Raw genomic sequence first — 13,609 nt, 5'->3', positions numbered from 1 at the left:
GAATTCTTGAGTGGTTGAAGAATACTTGAGAACTTGAGAGATTAAGAGTGTGAGTGCTTGAAATTTTAGATACTTGATTGCAGAATGCAACTGGATGAGAAATGGAGCAAATGGAAGGGTTTATAAAGGGCCTAGAATAGCTTAAACTCTCCAAGATGACTTGCCCAAAATTTTGTATTAGAATACTTTACAATAACTCAAGGGTGCGGGTGAATCCATTATCCTTGGGTCCAAATGTACCAATTCAGCTTTTAAAAACTTCAAATAATATCATTAAATAACTTAGTCCATATGGCACATCATTAGTAATTTAACATTATTTAAGTCTCTATTCTACCTATGTATGTCACCTAATAGTAAAATAAACAACTATAACAATAGCATGCATAAAGTAACATCCACACATGTAAATAACACTTTTACACCAGGATGTTGCTAAGGGTAGGGAGAAGAAGGTCCATCATAGCCATGGATAGGATCAAAGTAAAGCACTATTGGATAGGCTAGAGAATTCAATGCATGACCTCGTCAATAATCAAGAAGCCCTGTGTCAAAGGTTTCAAACCCTTGAAGAGTTCTCTACTAAATTCATGTGCTTGGCTGCCACCACTCTATATTTTTCGCACATGAATAAGGATGAGAGAAAAGAGAGTGAAACCACTCGCTCCCTCTATAGCTTCCTGGCAAAGGATTAGCTCAAGAATTTTTTGGAGGAACCCATCATGGAAGAAGTGGAGAAATTGACCATGGGGGATCCTGATCAAAAGGAGGAGGACCTAGAGGAGAAGGAGGGGAGATAGCCCTTGTGCTTTCTTTTATTTTCTTATTTTTAATGGTACGGTTAGCTATGAACCTTATACCCTTGGTGGCACTTTTAGTTGATGTGGATATTAATTATTTTGTCAGTTGTCCTTGCAATCTCGACTGCTAGATTATTTTTTAGCATAGTATGTATGTTATGGGTTGTAGCTAGATACTTATATTTTGAAGCATAATTCTATGGTTTTAAATGTTATGATGTTTTATATATCTAGAAAAGGGAATGGTTAGATAGCAGGGGGTAACTGTCAGCTGGTCTCCAGTCCTTTGTACAATGGGGTCTGCCCCCCCTTTTTGGATTCTATCTTAATATATAAAAAACACTTTCACACTAGGATTTAATGTGGAAACACAATTTGGGAAAATCCACCAAGTAACATGCTACCAAATTTTCACTCTTCTAAAGTGAGTTTGGTTAAGAGCCAACCTTGTTTAATGATTATACAACACACTATTAAATGTGACCCTGTTAAAGGATATAATCACCTCATTACAAGTAGCCTTGTTAGAGGACTTTATATTATTCTATTAGAATGTCACCTTGATTAAAGGTTTTATAAAATGGATTTTAGGTCAACATTGATTAAAGGATTTTGACTACCACAATGGTTAGAATGTAATAGTAGATTTTATCTATAAAGAACTACTCACTTCACAAATTTAGATCTCCATTTTCTTATTTGACAGTTCATTGGTTGGCTTTCATTTAGATCTCCATTACTGATCTATATGACATACCTTGAAGTAATCACACTTCACCTCTGCTTCTCTTCTCTTCATAACTTCTCCTTAATATTTCCAATCAACAATGAACCAACCTTAGAAATGATCTCTGATGCCTCCTTAAATAGGTAATTTTTATTTTTTCCACTTAAACATCACCATAGATCTTATTGTTAGGTCAGATTCATTGAATCCTTCCATCATTTTGTTCTTCCTTCTCCTTCTAGAAATTTCTAATCAAATATTTTCCTTTCATCATAAAAAAAACTATCTTTGTGTATAAAATACTTCAACTCATCAATCCTTATCCTCCACCCACTTTAACTAACTAATTTGAAATTCCAAGTATGTAAGCCTCAAATTTAGTTCTTTCACAAACTGTAACTTTTTTGTCACTCAGTCATTATCGTTTAGCTCAGCATTCATTATTATGTTTTTCTTGGCATCTATTGGCTTGCTTGGCCATTACTATGCTTAGTTACTACTAAATTTTCTTCACCAAGTTTCTTGGAAATAAATACCACTTAGCTTCTTCTTAAGTTTCTTAATCTTCTATTCCATCTCCTTCATTGACTAACCAACTATGATACTAATTCATGCTTAGAGTTTAATTCAACCTTTGTTACTTCACTCATACATCATTTTCATTTATCTTCTATACTTTACATAATAGTTTAAAAACATGTTATCTTGTGAAGGACTAATATATCAAGTGGTCACCTTGATATAATTCTATGATATAATAATTCTATGATACTTAACTTCTCTCTTCTCAAAAACATCAATAGCTCACCTTGCTATCTTCTTTTCAAATCCTCTTCATTAATCAATAGAGATGACACTCTACACTATTAGTAAATGTCTCTCCATTTGTTTGACATGTCTTACCATTAGGTTTGATGTCAATTAAAAAATAACAATTGTTCCAATTATAGTTTCCAACAATCTCCCTCTTTGGTATTATTGGAAACACCTCTATTACCATACAATCCAAAATATTCAATCTTGTATTGTCATCTCCCTCTGTGTTCATGTTCTTTATTTCTTAATTTAAATCTAATTCTCATCCAATGCAATCTTTGGATGCTTCCTCTATTTTCTAGATGATAACACTTCTATTTGACAACATTCATTACTCCATATAGATTTTCCTCTTACTGAGAGGAATTATAACTACCATATATATCTCCCTTGTATCTTCTTTAATATATGAATGTACCTAACTGTCATACATCAACCATTCACATACATCTTCATGTCACTATTCTAACTGATATAGAAATGTCTCTTTAACATCTTGCTTCATAACTCCATGCAGCTTCATCTCCTCGCAGCTAGTGTCTTTCTTTTCACACCTTTAGATAGATCTTAAAGTGTGATCTCCTACATCAACCTATATGATATTCTTATTATAAAAATTGATGTAATGCAATATCTCTACAAATTTTTCTTTAGGTAGGGGAATGACCACTAACTTACCTCTAAGATCTACTCAAAAGAATCCTTAGGCTATTCTTTTGTTAATATGTCAGCTAATGGTCCCTTTGTGTTCACAAATTCCAATCTTACTTCTTAGTCTTGTACCAGCTCGCTTGAGCAATGATACTTGATCTCAATATGTTTAGATTTTTTTGCATTATAGGGTTCTTTGATATGTTTATAGCACTTGTGTTATCATAATATATCACAACATTCTCAACAATCTCTTCCTTCACACCTTTCAATAATTTCTTGATCCACACAATATTTGAACAATTTACTGCTACAGTAACATATTTACCTCTACTATAGATTAAAAAATTAAAAAATTCTTCTTTCTTATCCATAAAATAAGTGTCATTCCTAAAAATAAAGGACCTCCACTTGTATTTTTTCTATCATAAATGTTGCCTGCCTAATCAACATCTATGTAAACCTTCTTGATTCAACATTGTCACTCTTCTTGTACCATAGTCCATAGTATTTTGTTCCTTTCAAGTAACTTAGTATCTTGTTTACTACCATCATGTAATTTTCTCTTGGATTAGATAAGAATCTAGCAACAATACAAACTAATAATCCAATGTCATGTGTTCTTTATACCACATACTATATTTTTCCAATCATTGACTTGTATAATGTTTTATTCACCTCAACTAAATCGTCACTCTTTAACAATTTATGTCCAATCGACATAGGTATTCCAACTAGTCTTGAGTCTTCAATTCCTAAAATCTTTGATGTCTCTATCACATACTTGGATTGTGTAATGTATATGTCACCTTTCATTTGATAGACATGCAATCCCATAAAAAAATTGATCTCTCTAAACATTGATATTTCAAATTCCTTCTTCATTTCATTAGCAAATTATTTACACATTGAATCTTTTCCTCCAAATATATGATATCATCAACAAAAAAATTAACTAGAAATATCTTATTTTAAGATTCACTTTACAAATAGCTATTATCATTAGTTCTTGTAAATCCATTTTTTACCAAGTAATTGTGTAACCTTTCATACCATTCTCTGGGGGCTTGCTTCAAACCAAATAAAGATTTGTTTAACTTAAATAATATAGTCTTCTTATTTGGATCAAAAAATCCTTCAAGTTGTTCAATGTAAAATTCTTCCTCTAAGATTGCATTTAGAAATGTAGATTTGACATCCATTTGGTATACTTTGAATCCTTTATAAGCAACATGGGCGAATACACAAAGTTGTGGTGCCAAAAAGATGACAATTTTTCTTTTGTTTTTAAAATTTCCAATAGCACATATGCACTATGGCCTAGGCTTAGGCTTGTGGAGCCCAGGCTATAATGGGTGTGGGCTATAGCATGTATGCACTATGGGATTCTCTGTAATGCATGCACACTATTGGAAATCACATAAAACAATACCAACCACCTCTCTCTCTCTCTCTCTCTCTCTCTCTCTATATATATATATATATATATATATATATATATATCACTCTCTCCTCCCTTTTTTCCTCTCCACATCCTATCCTATGCTCTTTCCCTAGTCCCTTCTCTCTCCATCCTCTCTCTCACTCTCTTTCTTCCCCTACTCTCTACCCATCTTCTCTCTCTACATCCTATCTCCTACTCTCTCCCCATCCTCTCCTCTTTCTCACTCTCTACTTATCTCCTTCCCTTTCTCCCAATCCATCCTCTCTATTTAAATACAAGGCTTACAATGTGTATGTGTACTATAGCCTGTGCACTCTACTTAAGCTTTAAATTAAAAAATCCTTTAAATAGCATGTGTGAACTATAGTGTGTACATGATATTTAAGCCTTGAATTCAAAAAGTCTTTAAATAACGTGCATGTGAACTATAGAGTGTACATGTGATTGTGCATACACACTATATAAAGCATTGGATATGACCAAGCCTAAGGCTTGGAATTTCCTTGGGGATCCAAAAAAAAGGTTTGGAGAGTCTACACTAGTCTGAGACGTGTTTTGTAGCAAGCATACAAAAAATGCTTGATTTTTCTTTTCTGTTCCCCTTCAAGTTTCCTTGTGGTTGGGTATCCATATAATCAGGTACATGATATTGTAGCTCTTTGTTTTAGCTATATAACCATATAATTTATTTCAAATTCATACTATTTCAAACCTTTCAACTATAATTTCTTTTGAATGTATGTCCATTTTCTCTCAAAAACCAACATGTACTTATTTGGGTGTAGATTTAGCTCTTTCATCAAATTTTTCAACAAGTTAGTTTTTTAGAAACTAGACTCCATTCTACACACTTTGAAAAAAAAAAGACATTTTGATTTTGGATTAGTTTTCAATAATTTCTAAGGGAAGAACACATATATTTCATGCTTTTGGGATGTGTCCACTTACAAAATTTGTTAAAAAAAATACACATTATAAAATTACCCAAGAAATCTAGGATAAACTACACTATGTTAGGTAAATTTTGACTAGAGCCATTAAAGAATTTCAAAAAAAAATTATTTTAGGGGGGGCACACTTTGCACTATGTTATGCTTTTTCTGAAAAAATAGCATCACCTTCTACAGCCCCCTTTTTTGAAGGCCTAAAACTAAACCATTTTGGAAAAAAATATTAGTTTATAAACTAGATTCAATGAACTATTACTTTTGTTTTTTCATATCTTAAAATTTTAATTTTTTCTATCTTCAAATTCTTGTCAAGTTCCATACATTGTTGATTTCAAAAAAAAAAGTGACCACTTATAGCCCTCTTTTGGTGCCACAACTTTGTGCACTTACTCGTATATGCAAGAAAAGTTATCACTCCTTCCAAGCGTGCAACTGGGGGAAACCTCTCACCACAATCAACTTCTTATTTTTGTGTATCCCTTACAAACTAGTCTTGCCTTGTTCCTATTGACTTCACCTTTCTCATTTGACTTGTTTATGAAAACCCACTTAATTCCAATCACATTCTTATCCTTTGGTCTTGGTACCAATGTCCATGTCTTTTTCCTCAATTTCTTGATTCATTGCTCCTTTCTAGTCTTCATTCTCTAAAGATTCTTTGGTTGATTTAGGTAAGCATGTATCATTCTATAATCTTCTTCTTGTAATGACTCGTGAATCCTTGTCTCTAATGATTTGGTCTGGTGCATGGTTTCTTCTCATATAATTTTGCAAAATATGTTTAAATCTTATTTCTTTTTATTATGGTTCACTTCATTATTCTTGTTCTTCTTCTTTAATTTTCTATGGCTTCATCTCAACTTCCTTTGTCTGATGATCAGTACTAGTGTCTTTCTATGACTCAAATACTATAGCCTAGTGCTTGGAAATCTACTATGCCTAACAAAACTCTTCTAGTGAACCTTGGTAGTGTCTGGATGTTGATGCTCAAAAGCTATCTTTTTTGGTTCAGGTAGGGTGTGAGGTTCACCTTCTTAGAAGCAGACAAAGCTCCTATAATATTGACTTTCTTTCATTCTTCTTCATTCCTCTCTACAAAGTCATCAACTCTAACATTTTCACTTTCCACAATTTGGTTTGTTTTATAATTCAAACACTTTAATCTTTACTCTTAGTGGAATATATGTTGTGTTTTCACAATGCATGCCCCACTTTGACTAGAAATGGGACCCGCTACTTTATTTTTGGATTTTCCAAAACACTAGTTTGGGCTTTGAGTCCTTTTGAAGGTTTTATCTAGTGTCCTAGTTCACATCTAGGTCCTGACTAGAAAGCCTAGTTCTCAAAAATCATAATTTAGGTAAAAGACAAGTCTTTTGAAAATTCAAGAGGCACACTAGCACACCTCTGCTAGTGTGCTAGTGTACTAATAGTATTTGGAGAGGGACACATCATGTTCAGTGGTGCACAAATGCACAGTTGCACACCTACGCAACACTAAAGGTGGGTGGGGTCTATATAACCCCCCACCCCCCTTCACTCTCTACTCCTTGTTTTCATTTGTGCTTCTTCCCTCACTTTGTTTTCTTTACTTTCAGTAAGCTCTTCCACTGCATAGCACTGCACCTCTTCTAGTGCACCATCTCTGCCTTCCCCTATACACAAAATAACAAAAAAAAAGTTTAAATGCACAAAACAAACCTTTTTTTAAGTTGTGCATTAGTGCACCTCATGAGGTGTGTTGGTACGCACCTTGTTTACTCCACAAATACTAAAAAACCTTTTAAAAAGTTAAGTTAAAAACCTTTTTAAGGTGCATACTAGCACACCTTAAAAGGCAAACAAAAAATGACCAAACAAAAAAGTAGGGTGCGCATCAGCACACCCCACAAGGTGCACTAATGTGCACCCACATTTTGGAAAGTTTGTTAAGAAAATGTGTACTAGGCACACCTATGAGGTCTGCTATGAAATTTTTCTATTTTTAGGGTAGAACTAAGGTTTTTTAATATTTTCAAACAATTGGGGTTTTGGGTCTTGTTTGTACCATGGTTAGGATCTAATTTCATCAAGATTTCTTTAATTCCAGACTAATGGACATACTATTTTTGTAGATAGAATGGTGTCTTCCTCATCCTCCCTTGCTGACAAAATGGCATCAAAACTAGTAGTGTTCAAGTTTTAGGGTGTTCCTACAAAATTGTGATTTCATGATGAGTACTCAAAAATTCGAGATAGAGATTTAGGTCACATAGATTTGGGTGAGTTCTTAAAATTGTGCAAAAATTTGACGAAAAGATCTGATATGGTTTCCACTATGATTTGCTCTGGACTAGTGAATGTAGCATCACATCCAATATTAGTGCAGTCCTTAGAACTAATTATGGCACTAGAAAAACAATATGTTCCTAAAGAAATGGTCATTAAAAGCATAACTAGAGAGATCGTCCTTGATCTACAACCCAAGAACATTGAAAAAGTGTTCCATCTCCCAAGGATTGATCAATTCATCTGATTGACCTATCACAGAGCCAAAAGATGGTATAGAGAACATGTGGAGGAAGCTTCCAAGATTATCTAGTATTCATACCTTATAGAGAAGACTCCTCTAGGAAAGAAAATGGGCAAAGTAGACATGGAAAGAGGATACATGAAGGAAGACATTGGATATTCAATTATACTCTTGAGTAGAGTTATGGGTTTTTCGACAGCTAGACACTTGAATATTTTTATGGTGCACTTTATTGAGATAATAAAGAAAGAAAATATGCCATTGGATTGGGCTTCTACTCTGAGTGAGAATTTGGGTGAACAACTAATAGCAGTGAAGAATAATAGGAAATTTTATATGACTTCATATTTGGTATACTTGTTGGCTGCTAGAGCGACAAATTATCCAGGGCTATATAAAAAGGATAGTATGCAAGATGCCAATGTATGGCCATATCTTGTATATCCTTAGCTAGTAAAGAAAAATCTTTTAGAGCAAAGAAAGGAGTATAGGATGGTGAATGATGCTTTCATCTTCACAATAATCTAGTTCATAGAAGGGGATTACGTGAAGAGAATATCAAAGGAGGTAACTACACAGATATCAATAGTCCAAGCTTATTATATCTAGTTCTAGACATTTACATATTTGAGGGTAGTGGCTACAACTATCAACCCTAAGAAGCTCCCTAGATATCTTAGTGATAGACTTATCCCCCTGGAGATCTCCTGACAACTCTTGTCTACATATGAAAGAGTTAGAAAGAAACACAAAACATGTTAGATGTGGCCTATGACTATAGGATATTTTCAAGTGGATCAGAGACAAGACATTCCATCTTCTAAATGTGAATGGGATCAATATCCCTTGGAAGAGTACAATTCTGTTTGGCCTTATTAAATGACAATATCAGGACAGTGCAATACTTAGCAAGTAATACATATCAACATGAGGATGCAGTTGAAGATCACTAGATGAATGCAATAGATGACTATGATGTCTATATAAGGGATTATTGTAGGATGGCTCTATATTTAGCAGAAAGGGCTTTAAAGATAAAGATCCCATTAAACATTTTGTAACAAGAATCAAAGGATCTTCTTGACCCATTGTTTAACAGGGATAGGATTGGCGATAGGCCTATCATGAATGTCAAGATAGACAGAGAAGAAAACTCAGACATCAACCATAGGGTGAGGCACATCATCAAATTGACATAGGATTGGATCAAGAAACCATTCAAACTTGATCCAATTCCTCAAATAATAGTCTTTCTTGCTCAGGCCTGCCCAGCTAAAGGTCAAGGAGAAAAGGTTACGGTGCCCACATTTACAGCCCAGTCACCAGTAAGACTAGAAATGGTGCATCAACTTGATAGGCTAGTTGGTTATTATTGAGCACAAAAAATTAAAGGTAATGAAAAAAGGACAAGGAATTCTCCTCAACAAGCCAAACCAGAAGAGGGTGAGATTCAAGCACCTCCATAGCAAGGAGGGGAAAATATACAAGGGCTAAAGAATGTAGAAGTTGCACAAGCCCAAGGTGATTCCCAAGTGCTTCTAGTTGCACAAAGCTAAGGAGAAGCAAAAATTGAAGTACGAGAGGTTTCCTCACCTTGATAGATAGAGCAAGCCTCCCCCTCCACACCTAAAAAAAGGAAGATTAAGACTCTAGTAAAGAGGAGGCAAAAGGTGATCAAGAAAGTGATTCCTTTCCCTTCAATTCCCAAACCAATTCCAAAAGAAGTAGAAGAAGAGGGTGATGGGAAGGAAGAGGACAATTTACCTTTGAATAGGAGAACTTGGCTTGCTAGAGCCATAGAGGAGAAATGGAGGAGAAGTTCCATGATCACACCACCATCTATCCCTGATGAACCCATTCAAACTACAACATTAGAAGATGAGATGCAATGATGGATACATGAGCAGGATGTGGCAGGCACTGATGTCTTTCAAATGTCATATTTTGACTTTATGCCCATGTGTATTGAGTTGGTTAGGGATAAAATAAGAGACACTCCAACTAATCAACCTCAACAAGAGGATTAGAGTCAGATGTCCCCCAAATCACAAAGAATCGAGGTAGTTTTTTTATCCTAGGTACAAGTCACATTCTATGTGGACAAGGGATCATCTACCCCTCTTCCTCTAGGTACAAAAGTCAAACAGCTCCAAGAAAGACATGAAGAAGAACCACAACAAGTATCCATCGATGAAGTGTCAAAAGAAGGGTAGATAAGTGAATAGCCTCAGCAAACTTCCCAAGACACAGAGGTGAGAATTTTGGGCTCTACAAATATAGAGACTCCTAGTGTAGATCTCTTATAAAGGGAGAATACTCCAGAAAAGAGTGATAAGGGGAAGGGTATAGCCAAGTTAACTCCTTCATCCTCTAAAGGTAAATCCCTAGTACAAAATATCCCAAGGTGGCTCAAAAAAGAAGTAATAAGAAATAAGAAAAAGGAATTCACTATTGAGGAGGAGGATAAAATGGAATTGATAGAAGTTCTAAGGAAACCTAATTCACTTCCAATGGATGTACAAGCACTAGCCTTTCTTATGAGTGATCAGAATCAAGACCTTTTTCCTCACATAGCTATCCCTCCTCCACAATTAAATGTTGAAGAATTGACTCTAAGGGATTATCAAATCTAGGAAGTTATGCTTGGGAAGCCAACCTTGGAAACTACAAAGCTGATGGTAACAATAGGGATGAAGGAAGTGTTTAGGAGCCTAGAATAGGATGGGGTGGAATTGATAACACTTTGGCATCAAAAAAAAATCCTAAAGGGGTATTTGAGAAAAAAATTTGGTCCCTTGGATCCCATAAACCTCGAGGAAACCTTAAATGTGACAATTGAAAGAAGAGATAGGGGTGTGGTATAGTTGGACCCATTTCTGATAGCTTTCCAACAATGGCGAGAAAGTTTTGAGGAGAAAGGCACATTAATTATTTAAAGAAATCTAAAGTTATTACATGTTATGCAGGAGAATGTGGAAAAACAAGTAGCAATTTTGAATTAAGATTTTGGTTTAATGGATGAAGTGCATACTTGGGGGAATGACTTGCAGGAATTATAAGCAATGAAAGGCCAGAGGTATCAGATTCTAATGGATGTATATAGAGCTGAGGAATTAGATAAGATAGATGATTGGATAGAGAAGATTGTAGATAGTAATAAATTAATGCAGTCATTACATGTGGAGATTCATAGGCTCAAGGACCAAGCCCAAGAGCAAATTTTGGAAGCTGAGAAACATTACAGTGATGCATGTCTAGACATTTTTGAAGATGATACATGGGAAAAGCTAATACTAGTAGAGGTAGTAGTTGAGAAATTTTAGAAAATTTTTGATGAAGTTTTTAATGATGAGGATATCCGACAAGCATTCAGAATGGAAGAAGCTTTATTAGAGCTTGATGTAAAACTTGGAGATTTTGCAGAAATGTGTATAAAAGTGGATAACTATAGGCAAAAAGTAAAGTAAAAATATAATGCCTTAGATTTTTTGGATGCAGCTCAAGTCATTGAGATAATCAGGAAATTCAAGGGCAAATATCCAAACATAGCTCTAGTATAAAGGAGAACAAAACCCAGATACCAAAATTTCAATTTTGACACTTAGTGAAATTTTGCATTTTTGGAGCTTGCTTTTGAGGTGTGCTAGGTGCACTAGGTGTGCAAGTGCATTTTTTCAATAGTGTTCTAGAAGATTGTGAAGAACTCAAAGGTGCACTGATAGTTAACTGCATGTTCTAAAATTAGAGCTTTCCATGCACCAGAAGCACATTCTGACAGTAGTTTAACTCTGATAGATGCCTAGTCAAGATGGAGCTTCTATTTTCAGCACTTCCAAACACTCCTACATCAATTGAAGGCTCTCTTCTTCTTATTTTCTCTAGTTTTCTTTATTTTAATACATGTAAAGGCTCATGCATCCAATTAATAATATAAAAATGGATGGAGTCATATTAAGCATTAGGTAGAGAGTGAGTTTGTACATAATTAGATTTTTTTTATTAGTTTAGAAGCATATGATTGCATAAAGATATCTCTCACTCTCAGCAAAAATTGAGGAGAATATTTCTTATAAATTTAGGAATGTAACATGTATTCTAGGTTGCCTTTATTTTACAATATTATATGCTTTTGGTGCTTTCATTTGGAGTATAGTGATTCTTGCCTATGTATGTTATATTTTCTGGATGTATGTTCATGGAATGTAATTGAGCCAAAAGTTTATTGCATTATTTTTGGTTGTGTGATCTTTTAACTATGGTGTTTTCTATAGTTTTACAAATTTTGCTAACATACTTGGTTTGAGAAGAGTTCATCATCTTGTCCCTACATATCTTTTTGTCTTGCAAGAGTGCACTTTCCATGGCCTTGTGATTTGAGAAAAAGTAAAACATCTTATGGTTATTGGATTCCCCATCAAAAATTACATCAGTGGAACTAAGGAAGTTCTGCTCCTACTTTCATTGTTTACCTACCAATCTTTTTGAAAGCTTAACTTGCAAACTTGTTGTCTTCATGGCTTATGTCTGTTAGAATTTTACTTTCATGTTATTTTCTTAAACTTCTTGTTACCCTGTCTTTGTTATTTTCTTTACTAACCCCTTGGTTAAATTAAGAATTGATATAGTTGCATTGTTAGATTGCATTCATCATAAAATAGAAAAATACAAGAATACATTTTTTTTTTGTGTTTACTATTTTGAAGCAATTTATAGATTCTACATCTTATCTGAAGTTATCAGAACTAGCAAAGGCCTCCTCATGAACATTCACATTTATCTTCAACTGAGCACATCCGAGTAGGTCACAACATCACTCAGAACCTTGGATTTGATCCTCGGATTATCTTTTCAAGAGAGGAGTTTGAAAGGATTCCTTCCATTAAGCATCATGCAAAATGACAGCTCAACAATATCCTAGAAATATGCCTTTATCATCTTTTCACCAAGTTTATGATTTCTTGCATATTTCAATATGTACCACTTGCTTCCAAATTTTTTAAGTAATTCACATTAGGTGCATAGCCATACCAAAGTTCAAAATGGTGTTTTTTGTGTCCCTTTCTTTACTTGAACTTGATTTAGAGTGTAGACTACAATACTTATAGCTTCTGTCCAATATTTCTATGAAAAAATTTTCTCCATCATCAATGTCCTTGCACAATCCATAATTGATCTATTCCTTCTTTCAACTATTCCATTTTTTGGTGGTGCTCTTGGTGCACTCATTTGTCTCTTGATTCCTTTGTGATTGTAGAATATGTTGAACTCATCTGATATGAATTCACCACCTCTATTTGATCTCAAGAACTTCAAATTCTTTCATGTTTCTATTTCAACTCTAGCAAAATGCCACTTAAACATTTGAAATGTATCAAATTTTTTGCTCAAAAAAATCATAATCATCATTATAGAAAAATCATCAACACACAAAATGAAATATTTGTCATCATAATATCTTTGGACTCCAATAGGACCACATAAGTTAGCATGAACCAACTCCAAAATATCATCAAAAGAATAGGTCTTTTACTTGAAACTAGAATTTTTCATTTTACCCATTTGACATTGTTTGCACATCACTTTATCAAGTTTTCTTAATCTTGTTAACCCTCTAACTCTTTTCATCTTACTAATGCTTACCAAATTATCAAAGTTTTCATGACATGGCCTCTTATGCCATAACCAAATATATTCAAATTATAAAAATAA

The sequence above is a fragment of the Cupressus sempervirens genome, chromosome 11 (assembly GCF_028749045.1).
Source record: "Cupressus sempervirens isolate cs-2001-9-10 chromosome 11, ASM2874904v1, whole genome shotgun sequence".
Lineage (NCBI taxonomy): Eukaryota > Viridiplantae > Streptophyta > Pinopsida > Cupressales > Cupressaceae > Cupressus > Cupressus sempervirens.
The sequence above is the reverse complement of the archived record's forward strand: the minus strand, read 5'-3'. Positions refer to the sequence as shown.